Genomic DNA, 15,957 nt, shown 5'->3' with positions numbered 1-15,957 from the left:
CGTTAGAGGCTTTTAAGATTCAAATCTGTTTTACACGGTTCATCTTCTTCCTGTGACGTCTCCTCCGTGTCGCTCGGAGTTCAATATCTGAACTCAGCACTCGGAAATGTGATGGTTTACAAGTTTTGTTCTGGCATCTTTGGATCATAGGTAAGTTAATAATGACATTTTCCATTTGCACATATTATCTGCTCATTTACAGCAGGTCATCTTAACAGCTGTCAAATATACTGTATAATAAAAAAATCAATATTATGATTTATTGACATTGAATGGAATGTAGAGAATAATTCATGGATTCTGATGAAATAAACCAGACATATTCCCGAGGCTGATATATATTAGAATGTGTGTAATTAGGTGCAGCTTGATGAATTTAAAGGGGATGTTGGATGTTTTAATTTAAATTTGACAAAATAATATCAGCTGATAAATTATTTTGTGATTTGTTTGTATTTAAAACATTTTTTAACTTGAGTAGATTAGACCGAGCCCTGCATCTCTTGTAATGACCACACCTACTCTAACTTATGAACACATTTCTATCACGTGCACCACACACATGCAACATTGGTTTCATACGCAACACAATTTACTTTCCATCTGCAAGGACACTTAAAAACACGTGTGTGTGTGTGTGTGTATGTGTTTGTGTGTGATTGCTATACAAGGGTTCACTTTCTATCTGTCTTTTAATTCATGGGGGACGAGCTGGGAATAGAGAGACCTCTATCTGTCACTGTCTCACACATGCATGCACACGCACACACACACACACACACACACACACACACACACACACACACACACGGCCAGAACAGAAGTCCATGGGTCAGAACTTCTGGCCACGGCCCGGGAGGATCCTGTTCAGGATGAGGAAACCTGCTCACTGAGTGTGTGCAGAAGCTGGATGTGTGTGTGTGTGTGTGTGTGTGTGTGTGTGTGTGTGTGTGTGTGTGTGTGTGTGTGCGACTGTAAGCTGATACTGCCGCTCTGTTCTCTGTGTTTTTCTAATCTAACAGACAGACTCACACAGCAGGACTGTGTAATTCAGCCGTGTTAGCACAAGCCTCCTCCGGCCTCGAACACAGACGCTCGCTGAGTCACCGCGAGTTTCATTACCTGAGCAGCTTCTCTCTCTCTGCTGACAACACAACTCAGCTGGGAGAGAAAGGGAAGGTGCAGATGAAAGGGAAGTTTGTCCTCCTCCATTTATCTCTCTCTCCACATACAACAGAAGGAGGATGTGGCGGCACATGTCATATACATCAGAGATCAGATATAGAATTTGAAACTAACACAAAACAAATTAAAGTCGACTCCCACTCAGAGCTGCCTGAGGGCAAACTGTAATTCTGCTGATATCTAAACTACTCGTTTTCATGCCAAATCTTTTAATTCACAGTTTGCTTCGAGCTGCAGGAGCTTCTGAAATCACCAGGGGACTCAAACAACCCTTTTCAAAGGCAGAGATCCAACAATGCACCAACACATTATCATTTATTTTCTCACCTTATGCATATTTTCATACATCTGCTGACACCAAGTGCAGATCTGACACCAGAACTCTTAACCCACATATATAAATATGTCTAACTGTGTGAAAGTGGAATCTAATGATGGTCACTGTGGCATTAAATACAAAAGCAACAGCGTGAAAATACAGAATTCCATATGAATGTGGCTGAACAGTCCCCAGTTTGATGCACAGTGATGCACAGCGGAGATCTCTCTGTTGTTATGAACATGTCTGACTTGATAATCTCCTGCTGCTTCTTCGTTACTCCGGAGAAAGTTATGATCCCAGAGTTCATGTCTGAAAACAGCTCGTGTTTCCTGTCAGATAAAGACTGAGAAATGCCCCTTACCAAAGAAACAGTGCGTGGGAATCAACATCAGAAGTGAGACATCATAACAGTGTCGAAGCCAAACTGAAGGGATCAGTCGATTCAATCCACAACTCTAAAATCTCAAAGGTTAAAAATCCCTCTCCTCGTCTTTTTCTCTGTCTCTACATTTTCTACTTGCTCTAATAAAAACCATCAGTGATGGAAAACAGCTCTTATCTGGATTCAGCTCCTAATAGATAAAGCTTCAGCCGGTGCTAATGCACAAAGGACGTTTCTAATGGACGGAGGCGAACAGCTAATGGTGCCTGGTCACATGTGGAAGGTGCAACGTGTGTGAACGGCTGATTCTGAATCTCTGTGAAGCTCAAACACACGAGGGGAAGTTTCCCTGCAGCTGATTGGCTGAGAGCCGTCAGCATCAATCTACAGAGGCTGTGATGGGACATGATGCGGCTTAATGAGAACACTGACCGCCGACTGACTCCGGCCCTGATGGGTCCTCGTGCCACTCAAAGATCCAGAGACCACTGTGTTGCTGTGTGTGTGTTCGTGTGTGTGTGTGTGTGTGTGTATGTGTGTGTGTGTCTGTGTGTGTGTCTGTGTGAGAGAGAGTTGGTTATTTGATGATATTAACATCCTCCGCTCGGGCTCCAGATGACGTCACCTGCACAAACGCTCGGTTAGTCTGGCTTCATGTGTGGACAGTGTGAGAAAGTGGAGACACGTTGTCCATCTGTACGAAGTCGAGAGTTCAATCATATTTAAACTGTTGTGTGATGAATGTGGACAAAGTGCAGACTCATCTTTAGATGTCGGGTCACTTCCTGTTCCTTTAAAAGCAGGAGTAGGATGGTTCGGCCTCAGCGGAGGACCTGGACTTTCCTGTTCTGGTTTGTGCATCTGCATCTAGGTGTGTGTGTGTGTGTGTGCGTGTGTGTGTGTGTGTGTGTGTGTGTGTGTGTGTGTGTGTGTGTGTGTGTGTGTCTGTGATCCCGGGTGGGCTGCAGGGGAGGAGCAGAACAACAAGAAGGATGCAGAAAGGGGAGAAGGAAGAAACTCTCCCTTTCATCTCTCTTTCATCCCTCCTTCAAGCTGAGGAGAGAAAGAGAGAGCTTGCTCCACTCTTCCCTCTCTCTCTCTCTCCCTCCCTCTCTCTCTCTCTCTCTCTCCCTCCCTCTCTCTCTCTCTCTCTGACGCCTTTTGATGTCTTTCAAGTCTTTCCGGTCGCCATGCATCCTAGCAGAGGTTTGTGTTGCAGGGTTTGGCACGGCGCCTAATTACTTTTAAGTCATAGACAGGTAGGCGGAAGGTGTGTGTGTGTGTGTGTGTGTGTGTGTGTGTGTGTGTGTGTGTCTTAGAACTGATTTGTTCTCTTCTGCCTTGTTCCCTGGTTTAATAAGAGTTATGCCCTGTAAACCCAGGAGGCTTCTGGGGGGATTTTGCCGCCAGAACTCAAACTCTTCACTGTCACTTGATACGTTATCAGCTGATTTCAGATCAGTGCAGATGAACAGTGATAAGACTTGAGGCTTGTTCTTACCTCACTGTGTGTGTGTGTTTGTGTGTGTGTGTGTGTGTGTACTGTATATGAGGGTATATCAACATCCCTGTGTCGCCCTTTATGTGTCTCCCACACCTCCCTCTCTCATTAGTGGTGACGCCTGAGTGGATTAACCACACACACACACGCGCACGCACGCACGCACGCACGCACGCACGCACGCACGCACGCACACACACACACACACACACATACTTGTCTTTATGATATTGTGGGGTTACAAGACAAGACCATGCATTGTGGGATCCACCCTTTCTGTTAGGTGTACAGAGCTGAGAAAAATCAAGCAGTATCCTGGAGTGGTCCTTAAAAAGAATGTGGCTTCAAATGATCAATCAGACAAAGTAGAGTTCACAACCGGACCAGGTACCACCTCCTGGGGACTTGTCAGGTATTTAGTTATGTGTGAGGTCAATATATACACACTGTCTGGTTTTTCTTACTTCCTGAGTACCACTCAACACACACTCAGGTTTAACCTACTTTGGGTAACCACTTGACACCTTCGACTGTAAAGGTGAGTTCTATGGAACCATTATGCAGCATGACATTCATCAGCTGGAGCTCCTACTTTGGGTAACCACTTGACACCTTCGACTGTAAAGGTGAGTTCTATGGAACCATTATGCAGCATGACATTCATCAGCTGGAGCTTAGCATTTGTGTCAGAATTAAGTTTCTGTCAAGTAGTGGTACAACATTACTTTAAGGCTACTCTAGTGATTTTATTCATGATAAGAATTTGCTACCATATGAAACCTAGTATTCAAAGGCACTGTTTAACTATGGTTAGCAATATTATAGGACAAAAGTCTCATCAACTATCATGAATAAAAATTACATTAACTGTTGTCAATTTAAATGCAAGGCAAAGACCTATCCAAAAATTGCATGCCATCAAAAAATATTCTATTCAAGTATAATAGTAATGTTTCACATTATCTATCATTAGCAGAACAATCCTGTATCTTTTATTTCCTTGTTTAAATTTAATGGAAGTTGCTACAAATGATTGCATTGTGGGATCCACCCTTTCTGTTAGGTGTACAGAGCTGAGAAAAATCAAGCAGTATCCTGGAGTGGTCCTTAAAAAGAATGTGGCTTCAAATGATCAATCAGACAAAGTAGAGTTCACAACCGGACCAGGTACCACCTCCTGGGGACTTGTCAGGTATTTAGTTATGTGTGAGGTCAATATATACACACTGTCTGGTTTTTCTTACTTCCTGAGTACCACTCAACACACACTCAGGTTTAACCTACTTTGGGTAATCACTTGACACCTTCGACTGTAAAGGTGAGTTCTATGGAACCATTATGCAGCATGACATTCATCAGCTGGAGCTCCTACTTTGGGTAACCACTTGACACCTTCGACTGTAAAGGTGAGTTCTATGGAACCATTATGCAGCATGACATTCATCAGCTGGAGCTTAGCATTTGTGTCAGAATTAAGTTTCTGTCAAGTAGTGGTACAACATTACTTTAAGGCTACTCTAGTGATTTTATTCATGATTAGAATTTGCTACCATATGAAACCTAGTATTCAAAGGCACTGTTTAACTACGGTTAGCAATATTATAGGACAAAAGTCTCATCAACTATCATGAATAAAAATTACATTAACTGTTGTCAATTTAAATGCAAGGCAAAGACCTATCCAAAAATTGCATGCCATCAAAAAATATTCTATTCAAGTATAATAGTAATGTTTCACATTATCTATCATTAGCAGAACAATCCTGTATCTTTTATTTCCTTGTTTAAATTTAATGGAAGTTGCTACAAATGATTGCATTGTGGGATCCACCCTTTCTGTTAGGTGTACAGAGCTGAGAAAAATCAAGCAGTATCCTGGAGTGGTCCTTAAAAAGAATGTGGCTTCAAATGATCAATCAGACAAAGTAGAGTTCACAACCGGACCAGGTACCACCTCCTGGGGACTTGTCAGGTATTTAGTTATGTGTGAGGTCAATATATACACACTGTCTGGTTTTTCTTACTTCCTGAGTACCACTCAACACACACTCAGGTTTAACCTACTTTGGGTAAACACTTGACACCTTCGACTGTAAAGGTGAGTTCTATGGAACCATTATGCAGCATGACATTCATCAGCTGGAGCTCCTACTTTGGGTAACCACTTGACACCTTCGACTGTAAAGGTGAGTTCTATGGAACCATTATGCAGCATGACATTCATCAGCTGGAGCTTAGCATTTGTGTCAGAATTAAGTTTCTGTCAAGTAGTGGTACAACATTACTTTAAGGCTACTCTAGTGATTTTATTCATGATTAGAATTTGCTACCATATGAAACCTAGTATTCAAAGGCACTGTTTAACTACGGTTAGCAATATTATAGGACAAAAGTCTCATCAACTATCATGAATAAAAATTACATTAACTGTTGTCAATTTAAATGCAAGGCAAAGACCTATCCAAAAATTGCATGCCATCAAAAAATATTCTATTCAAGTATAATAGTAATGTTTCACATTATCTATCATTAGCAGAACAATCCTGTATCTTTTATTTCCTTGTTTAAATTTAATGGAAGTTGCTACAAATGATTGCATTGTGGGATCCACCCTTTCTGTTAGGTGTACAGAGCTGAGAAAAATCAAGCAGTATCCTGGAGTGGTCCTTAAAAAGAATGTGGCTTCAAATGATCAATCAGACAAAGTAGAGTTCACAACCGGACCAGGTACCACCTCCTGGGGACTTGTCAGGTATTTAGTTATGTGTGAGGTCAATATATACACACTGTCTGGTTTTTCTTACTTCCTGAGTACCACTCAACACACACTCAGGTTTAACCTACTTTGGGTAACCACTTGACACCTTCGACTGTAAAGGTGAGTTCTATGGAACCATTATGCAGCATGACATTCATCAGCTGGAGCTCCTACTTTGGGTAACCACTTGACACCTTCGACTGTAAAGGTGAGTTCTATGGAACCATTATGCAGCATGACATTCATCAGCTGGAGCTTAGCATTTGTGTCAGAATTAAGTTTCTGTCAAGTAGTGGTACAACATTACTTTAAGGCTACTCTAGTGATTTTATTCATGATTAGAATTTGCTACCATATGAAACCTAGTATTCAAAGGCACTGTTTAACTACGGTTAGCAATATTATAGGACAAAAGTCTCATCAACTATCATGAATAAAAATTACATTAACTGTTGTCAATTTAAATGCAAGGCAAAGACCTATCCAAAAATTGCATGCCATCAAAAAATATTCTATTCAAGTATAATAGTAATGTTTCACATTATCTATCATTAGCAGAACAATCCTGTATCTTTTATTTCCTTGTTTAAATTTAATGGAAGTTGCTACAAATGAGATGCTTCGGCCATTTCAACAACAACACTTTACTGTAAATTGTCAGATATCAAAAAAGTATCAAACAAAAATGCCAGTCACTGGTACCATCTCTTCAAATAAGAGGATTATCTTTCTTATTATATTGTGAATACAACACATTTATGGAGGACCATACATGACTTAAGTAAAAATAAATAAATATATAAATAAGTACATTTAAGACATTTTAGTAATTTCTGTATTTATTCCCGTATTTATCTATTTATTTCTGTACTTATTTCCTTATGCATTTATTTGTTTATTTATATATTTATTTATTTATACTTAAGTCATGTATGGTCCTCCATACACATTAGCATTAGGGACCAAAAAAAAACACGCTAATTAATGAAGTCATGTTAGACTTAACGTTATTGACAGGTTCATCAATAAAAAAAACAATTGTTAGTTGAACACTCCTTCTATAGCTTAACAGAACTGCCAACACTTTTTGCAAATATGAAAACAATAAGATTTAAATGATTAAAGATTATAGAAAATGAAATACGAGACTATAGGCAAGAAATTATGACATCAGATTAGATAAACTGAGATAAAGGGAGATTATGATTTAACATGTGACACATGTAAAACAGGTGTCAACAGAAATCAAATAACAATTAAACTTTGTTTTTGAGAGTTGTGATTCGATTTTTGACATAGAATTTTATGCCCAACCAATTTCTGTCCTTAAGTGCAGTTTTTTCCTGTTGAAGGTACTTATCACAATCACTTTTCCCTGGAACACGGCATGAAGTGATGAAGTACATCAAGTGTTTTTCCACAGCACGGATCTCCTCTGTCTCCCACTTTTTTCTCTTTAAAGGTTGGCGACCTGTAAAACAATTAACACAAATAAATATTTGTGTTTCTCTATGGTAGTGCTATGGACATTTTATTTGAGGAATAAAAGTCAATAAAGAGGTACTGTAAAGCTGCAAAATATGCAAAAAAGTGTAACATTTTAAGGATTTTGAGACCAGAGAATGCATGTGTGTGGATCAGAGTTAGATAGGAGGGAGCATATTAAGTGAATTAGCAAAATAAGTACTTTGGCCTGTTAGGTCACAAAAAGACTCATAATGAGCTTTACCATGTAAAGTGTTGTGTTAAACACAATTAACAGAATATGTAAATCAATTCTACGGAAGCTATTGAGATATTTAAAAGCAATATTTTATGTGCGCATGGACTATGTAGGTGCTTCCAGGCCCACTTGCTATTTTTGCTTATGGGCACAATGGTATGTACTCAATGGCTGGATAAAGGTGAAGTCTCATTATCCTCTAAGCCAGTCACAGTACTTTCCTCATAGCTCCGAAACAGCTGTTGAATCAGAGTGCAGCATGACAAAAATCTACCGCCGAATGGAAAGAGTGCTTCTCCAGATAATTGTATTTACAATATATTACAACAATATACATATTATGAATATAACAATAATATCAACAGTAACTGGTATAAAGAATAGAAGCATTGACACTTTGCATGAAGTCGTTTCACATCAATCCAACTACATTTTAACTAATTCTGATTCAATTGACCTTTATTTTATCAGGTGTTTGGGCAGAAGTTTCAGAAGAGAATCTCAAATATCTAAAAACTGCTAAACTATCGGCATAACACTGGGGGTAAGTGAGATTTTCTGGGAGCAATTTGTGTAAAATAACTCTTAAGATTAGAAGATTAAAAGAAGAAATTCCTGGAAACCATACACCAAACCAGACTGGAAACCATTTACCGCACAAGGGGGCAACTAAGAGGACGTCAAATTTAATGTAATTTAAGTAATAGTTGGAATCATTTCTTAGGATGCAACATAATATCAAAAAAGGTATCATACACAACAAGTTATAAGACAGGTCAGTTTTAACTGGGACATAATGTGCATATCTTCACAATTGAAGGGTTGAGCTCTGTACACACAGTGCAGCAACATAAACACACTGACACTCAAACATTAAATTCAACAGTAACAAACTTCGATCTTAAAACTTTACCTCTTCCCCTTTTTGGTGACTGGCAGTGAGAGGCTTGTTGAGGTGTCAGAGGGCCCTGCTCTGGTGCTGCATTGCTATGACCCACATCTGGCATTGCAGGGTCTTTCTCTTCCCTCTGACTGGATGTTACCCGACTCTCTGAAAATCAGAAGAAAACTAATTACAAAAAGAAAAGTAATTCTAAAGTATTAGTCATTCTTCAGTAAATTTGTATTCAGGATTTGTATCAGTGCAGATCCAGTCATGTATTAATGTATTTTACTTAGCCTAATTTATCTTTTAGAGAAAGAGACGGGAGAAAGAGAAAAAAGAAAGCTGAGGTGAGAGTTGCCAACACCATCATTGTAAATTAGTTATACTAATAAAGTGCAGTGCTGTAAATCTGCAGGTGTGTTTGTATTATTCTATGATCAATTTGCCATCATGTCTAAGCTTATAAGAGATGATTTCAGTGATAAGTTATAGCCATAGACTGCACGTCTTTTAAATCAGACTTCTACAAAGAAAATATTAGTATATGGTGCGATCACTGTCTCTCATACCAGCTAGATCATCACTGAAAATGTCCTGGACTGAGCGTTTCTGTAGTTCCAACAGAGTGAGACATCTTCCCTCGAGCTGAGACCGTGTCACGTCAATGGTAGGAGTCACATTCTCCCAGTTAATCTTTCATTCATATCGTCAGTAATATAGGTTTATCAACTTAACATTTTTGACCCAGGACCTCCAGCATTTGAATCAAGTAGCTCGTGAAAAAATGTGTCAGATGCACATTTAGATATGCACATGCATATATTTAGATGCATACAATAATTGGATAGGACATCCTTGAATACATAGGCATGGTTAAATTTAAGGCCATATGAAACTACTTACCTTGTGAATCTGACTCACACGCCACCTCAGTGTCACTGTCCATCTGCACATTCTCTGTGAGTTAGTGGGGGTTGGAGGAGGGGGTGGGAGGGGAGAGAATAACTGTTAGTGCAATTTATTGATTCTGACGTGCTCCAATTTTACCCTAAAAAAATATGTGAGATATTGGAGATAAATATTGTTTGATCACTTTATATAAATACATTTTATTTTATGCAGAGAAATGTGAAGAAAGATGAATAATTAATACCCTCAGGATCAATGTTGAAGGCAATCAGACCCACGGTAGCAGGTAAAAGCGGAGGGTCTTGCAAACAAGTATATGTTCTCCTGAGGAACCCCACATTCCTGCCGTTTGCTGACCAGCAGATCCAAAGCTTGTTGCATTGCTGGGGTCAAAAGCACAGGTACCTTTCTTCACCTTTTTCCTCTTATCTCTATCCTCCGGAAATGTTGACACGGTTTATTTTCTAGGTCTGAGAGGGCTTCATTTACATCTTCATGGGGGTCAGATGAATTCTCACTCAAATAAGCAGAGGGGCATTTTTGACACCTCCCCTGCTCTTCGTCGATTGAACATCATCATTTTCTTCTTTAAAGATGAACAACCAGATTCAGTTAGATTCAGACGAGCCTTTGGACTTCACCACAGATGACAGTGAAGAAGAATACATTCCTGAGACCAGTCAGGATTCGTCTGACTGGTCAGAAAATATTCCTGACAGTTCTTCTTCCCAACATGATGGTTTGGCTGAGGGTTCACTTTCCATACATGGCCAGAGGTGGCACAGGCTGTGTCCTTCCCAAAAGGCTCTAAAGAACGCAGAATGCATCTGGAGCATTTGAGAAATAGAGGAAACTTCGCACACTTTTGAGATATTAAATGCAGGTGTTGGAGATCTTGTTCCTCGCAAGCAGCCAAAACCGGTGTCCAGGCACTCTGTGCATTTTCCATACCGCCACCACCTGGTGTGAAAGTTGAATTTTGGAAGCTGTTAAGCAACATGGTTCAAGATGAAGTTTATTCTGCAGTCAAGTCTGATGTCTGTATTATGGAGTATGGTGAGCTTCTTTATAACCGTCTTGGCTTTGATGTTTGCAAACATGAATACATTCAACAGATACTGAGAGAGCTGGGAAGGCTTCTGGTATGCTCAAGGAAAACCACTCCCTTGACGACAATTCAAGACCACATCAAACCTGCAAATTTTTTGCATGTTGTTCAAGCAGTAAAGCTTTTAGCTGGCCATGACAGTGAAACCAATTCATTCAAGAGCCCAAGTCTTGCCCTCAAACTTGGACATAGCTTGACAAAGATTTCAATGCTTGTTGAAAGCCGTGCAAATGTACAGACCAACTACAATGCAGCAAAAGAGGCTTGTACATTCCGCAGAGTGTATGAAAGTAGATGGAATGAAATGATATCATCTGCATCACTGAGAACACTTCAGGAATCTAAGTGGAATGCAAAAATACAACAACATGTCAGAGTGAAGTCAATACAGAAATATTTCATGTATCTGACTCAAAATCATTCTAAATTTACAAAGATTCAAGTTGGCTATGATTTCTGTAATAAATATATTGCCAGCTATAGCACTGCTGGAACCATTACAGTTGAGAACAAGTTAAGGTGGAGTCTGGAAGGTTGAAATTGACCTGTGAATAACAACTGGTATGACTGGTAGAATGCAAACTCAGCTCAAGTCCAAAGACATGTGTCTTACATGGTTTTTTTTTAAGTTTAAGGACAGACAATATCAAATATATGTAATTTAATGTTAACTTTATGAATCACCTGCCGTGGTAAAAACAAGAGACCTGACTGGTGTGTTTGAGACTGGTCTTCTAAAAGGACCCTGACTTGACCCCATAAAACCACTAAAACCAACATGTGCTTGGTAAATACATTTGAATAAATAAAAAACAAAATGTAGATTTAAGTTCAATCACTTCTACAATGAGCAAAGAGTAACGACATTAAATACAATTAATTCAGACACAAAATCAGTACCTGGTTCTTGAAGAATGATGGTCTCTGAGGATCTTTCTCAGGAGTCATGGCGATATCAGCTTCAAAAGTGTCAATGACAGCAACAGTTGAATGTCCAGCCACCTGAAGAATGAGTTAAACATCATTATTGAGCAGCTGATGAGCAGGAGCATTATTTCAATTCAGCTACAATAGCAATAGGCAGAAACAAAAGACAACAACACTTGAGAGTGAAGGCAATACTGATATATTTCCTGTATTTGACTCAAAATCAATCTACCGTTCATTGGTACGTAGACGTCAAGTTCAATGATTTCAACAGGAAAGAGTGAAAGACTAAATTATGAACAAATGAAATACAATAAATTAAATTGTATAGCCCAAAAATGTACAAGGCTCTATGTTCATAACAGATTGCAAAGTTAAAAAAGGCAAAACTTAAAATAATAGACAGGTAAAACCCAGATTTAGTTAAATTCTGAGAAAATAAATATTTTCAGCATCTCTCTGATGTTTAAGCCAATACATATATTATTTCAGCAAACAAACATCCCTTTCACACTGACATTCAGCAACTCAATTGTGACGAACCTCTTTCCTCCAAGGCCATTCAGTCCCTCCATAGTCATATATCTATAATCAAATATAGTGCAGTTTTAATCCAAACAGATAATAATCTTGAGCTTTAAAGCCATCTTACACATATACAAAAAATTATATGTTAAGACAATCAAATCTGGACCACTGCAGGGTAACAGGATGCTGCTGCTGACTAAAAAAATTACCCATTCCCAATCACTATAACCTTACTTGGAAAAAACAGCAGCATGACAGAGATGTGACTTGGTGTGCCCTACCCCATCACCACGTCATTAAGTAAAATGGCTGCCTCGCAGGCCCGAATTCAACATGAACTTTAAACACAACCCTCAGCAAAATGCTGCTTTGTGATAGATAGCATGTTACACTTGAAACCGAGCTTTCTTGTGTCACATTCATCACACTGTTTCTGTGTCTTATTCATTCAAGTAACTGAAGTTAATGATAAAACAAACCATAGTCTACTACCCACCATGTTTAACCAGCCAGGTGCCGGGCAGATTAATGTTAGCACGTGGCTAACGGCCTAGCTAGCTAGCTACGTAGCTGTCCCTCCTGGCTCTCCCTAGTGAGTAAAAATCAGCAAGGCACAAAACCTGTTGCTTTATAATTATTGCTTTGTAACGTCCAAAGCATTGTGATAATTCACATTTAACTTAATGTTAACTTAAGTTAAGCTACCAGGCTCATGTTAATGTGTGCTTTTACCAGTTTAAAAAAAACGTTTCTTTGACCACATGCTACATCTAAATCAAATTGGCTCAGCTCACTTATAATAAATCACGATGTAATGTCAGCATAACTTACCTTCTTATAAGCACCTGCTTCATCCACCTGCGCACGCAGAAGTGAACTTTTCTCTCCGGTCACCTCCTCTGTGTCGAGTCAAGGAGCGCTTGTTCTGAGAGCACGTCCTGTAAGGGTGGTGATACTACCACGGACTTCCGTCTCCGCCCACCAGGCATGTCGCTATACATCTATCTAAGTCAGGGGTTTCCAAAGTGGGGGGGGGGGTCGCGAGACACAGAGGCGGGGTCGCGATATGCATTCCCAAAAAAAAATACAATTATTTATTTTTTTTATAAAAAAAAAAAAAAAAAAAAAATTTTTTTGTATAATACATATGAGTTGATATTAGAATAAAACCATGCAATTGTAGCCGAGCGTTTAGTTGTTGTATTGAATAAGGCCTCAGCCTAAAGAAGACACAGGAGACATAGCAGCCGTTTAGTACGGAACCCTTCCGGTAAAATCCCTCTTCAAAATAAGAGTCACTAAATAAAATAGCTTACACATTTCCCATCAGTTTTTTTCTTTTTTCTCCCATTTTTTTACTCCACAAAAAAATACATTTCCTTTTTTTATCTTACGACACAGGTTAGCGAAGGTTAGAAGGAGAGGCTACCTGAGCAGACATGCACAAGCAGGCCAGACGCACGCACGCACAGTGCATGTGCGTGGCTGTGCGCAACATTATAAACCACCTCCAGTGTCGTTGGGGGTCCCCAGTCTCTGGCACCGTTATTTTGGGGGTCGCAGGCTGAAAAGTTTGGGAACCCCTGATCTAAGTGACCATTCAATCATACAAACATGGCTATTTATTGACAAATTGAGAATATTATCAGTTTTTTAAATTATTAGTAAAGCTGAATGTCATGTATTTGTCTGGGAAGTTAGGATGATGAGTTAATCATATGCGTTTATCATCTCCATCGTACACATACACTATATTGCAAAAGGTGGATACTTTGAAGAATATAAAATATAAAATATATTCTGGTTTGTTGAGCTTTTTTTTCTTTACCACATAATTCCATATGTGTTCCTTCATAGTTTGGATGTCTTCTATATTAATCAGCAATCTAGAAAAAATGTAAATAAAGAAAAAACATTGAAAGAGCAGATGTGTCCAAACTTTTGACTGGTACTGTATATGTTTAACAAAAGTTAGCTACATGTGAGTGACTAAGCTAGCTAACTTAATTCGTTTGTTGATTTGACTGCTGAGAAATTAAATCCTGTGGCTAAGAAAATCAAATAAATTGACAAGTTACTGTTAATGTGGTTTAACATAAAGATATAAACATTGTCCCCTCAGCAGCTAAAGGAGAGTAGACTAGCTGACTTAAGTGAAAACATTTGCATATCACAATTACCTTGTTAAGTTAACCACAGGAGCGGAATGGATTATGATGCATGTTGGCAGGAGGTAACCAGCAGGTGGTAATATATACTCTTTCCACTTCAGTGCTGGCAGGGTCAGACTCTGGGTGAAAATCGTCTTATCATCATATTATTATACTTCCTTCAATCGTGAATAAAATCACTGATCTACAATATTTTTGATTTCATTGCGTTGACTGTGTGCTAAATGAGCCGGTGGGACTTGATGGAACATGATTTCTTTCATATGAGTTGTGGGCGGTCTCAAGCAACAAAATTAAACTCAAGTCTGACTTAAAAAAAAAAAAATACTGTATTATACCGTGAAATTGAGCAATAGCTTGCTGTGAATATTGTTTTCCGCAAAGGCATCAACAATTTAAAGTATTCAACTGCAAGGCAAAGACCTATCCAAAAATTGCATGCCATCAAAAAATATTCTGTTCAAGTATAATAGTAATGTTTCACATTATCTATCATTAGCAGAACAATCCTGTATCTTTTATTTCCTTGTTTAAATTTAATGGAAGTTGCTACAAATGATTGCATTGTGGGATCCACCCTTTCTTCTAGGTGTACAGAGCTGAGAAAAATCAAGCAGTATCCTGGAGTGGTCCTTAAAAAGAATGTGGCTTCAAATGATCAATCAGACAAAGTAGAGTTCACAACCGGACCAGGTACCACCTCCTGGGGACTTGTCAGGTATTTAGTTATGTGTGAGGTCAATATATACACACTGTCTGGTTTTTCTTACTTCCTGAGTACCACTCAACACACTCAGGTTTAACCTACTTTGGGTAACCACTTGACACCTTCGACTGTAAAGGTGAGTTCTATGGAACCATTATGCAGCATGACATTCATCAGCTGGAGCTCCTACTTTGGGTAACCACTTGACACCTTCGACTGTAAAGGTGAGTTCTATGGAACCATTATGCAGCATGACATTCATCAGCTGGAGCTTAGCATTTGTGTCAGAATTAAGTTTCTGTCAAGTAGTGGTACAACATTACTTTAAGGCTACTCTAGTGATTTTATTCATGATTAGAATTTGCTACCATATGAAACTTAGTATTCAAAGGCACTGTTTAACTACGGTTAGCAATATTATAGGACAAAAGTCTCATCAACTATCATGAATAACAATTACATTAACTGTTGTCAATTTAAATGCAAGGCAAAGACCTATCCAAAAATTGCATGCCATCAAAAAATATTCTAATCAAGTATAATAGTAATGTTTCACATTATCTATCATTAGCAGAACAATCCTGTATCTTTTATTTCCTTGTTTAAATTTAATGGAAGTTGCTACAAATGAGATGCTTCGGCCATTTCAACAACAACACTTTACTGTAAATTGTCAGATATCAAAAAAGTATCAAACAAAAATGCCAGTCACTGGTACCATCTCTTCAAATAAGAGGATTATCTTTCTTATTATATTGTGAATACAACACATTTATGGAGGACCATACATGACTTAAGTAAAAATAAATAAATATATAAATAAGTACATTTAAGACATTTTAGTAATTTCT

At 38.7% G+C, this 15,957-nt stretch overlaps 1 protein-coding gene and 1 long non-coding RNA gene across 2 annotated transcripts in view; both read right to left on the bottom strand.

Moving 5' to 3' along the window:
- Nucleotides 1-15,957, bottom strand: part of bbs9 (Bardet-Biedl syndrome 9) — a 175,074-nt gene that overhangs the window by 36,649 nt on the left and 122,468 nt on the right. The gene's annotated exons all lie outside the window — the stretch shown is intronic.
- Nucleotides 3,592-13,135, bottom strand: LOC133014801 (uncharacterized). The gene is made up of 7 exons (XR_009681490.1): nucleotides 13,061-13,135; nucleotides 12,245-12,286; nucleotides 11,675-11,776; nucleotides 9,911-10,626; nucleotides 9,661-9,714; nucleotides 8,785-8,922; nucleotides 3,592-7,619 (listed from the first exon to the last, which is right to left on the bottom strand). It is a non-coding gene; the product is annotated as an uncharacterized LOC133014801 (long non-coding RNA).

This window comes from Limanda limanda, chromosome 11 (assembly GCF_963576545.1).
Source record: "Limanda limanda chromosome 11, fLimLim1.1, whole genome shotgun sequence".
Lineage (NCBI taxonomy): Eukaryota > Metazoa > Chordata > Actinopteri > Pleuronectiformes > Pleuronectidae > Limanda > Limanda limanda.
The sequence above is the reverse complement of the archived record's forward strand: the minus strand, read 5'-3'. Positions and strand labels throughout refer to the sequence as shown.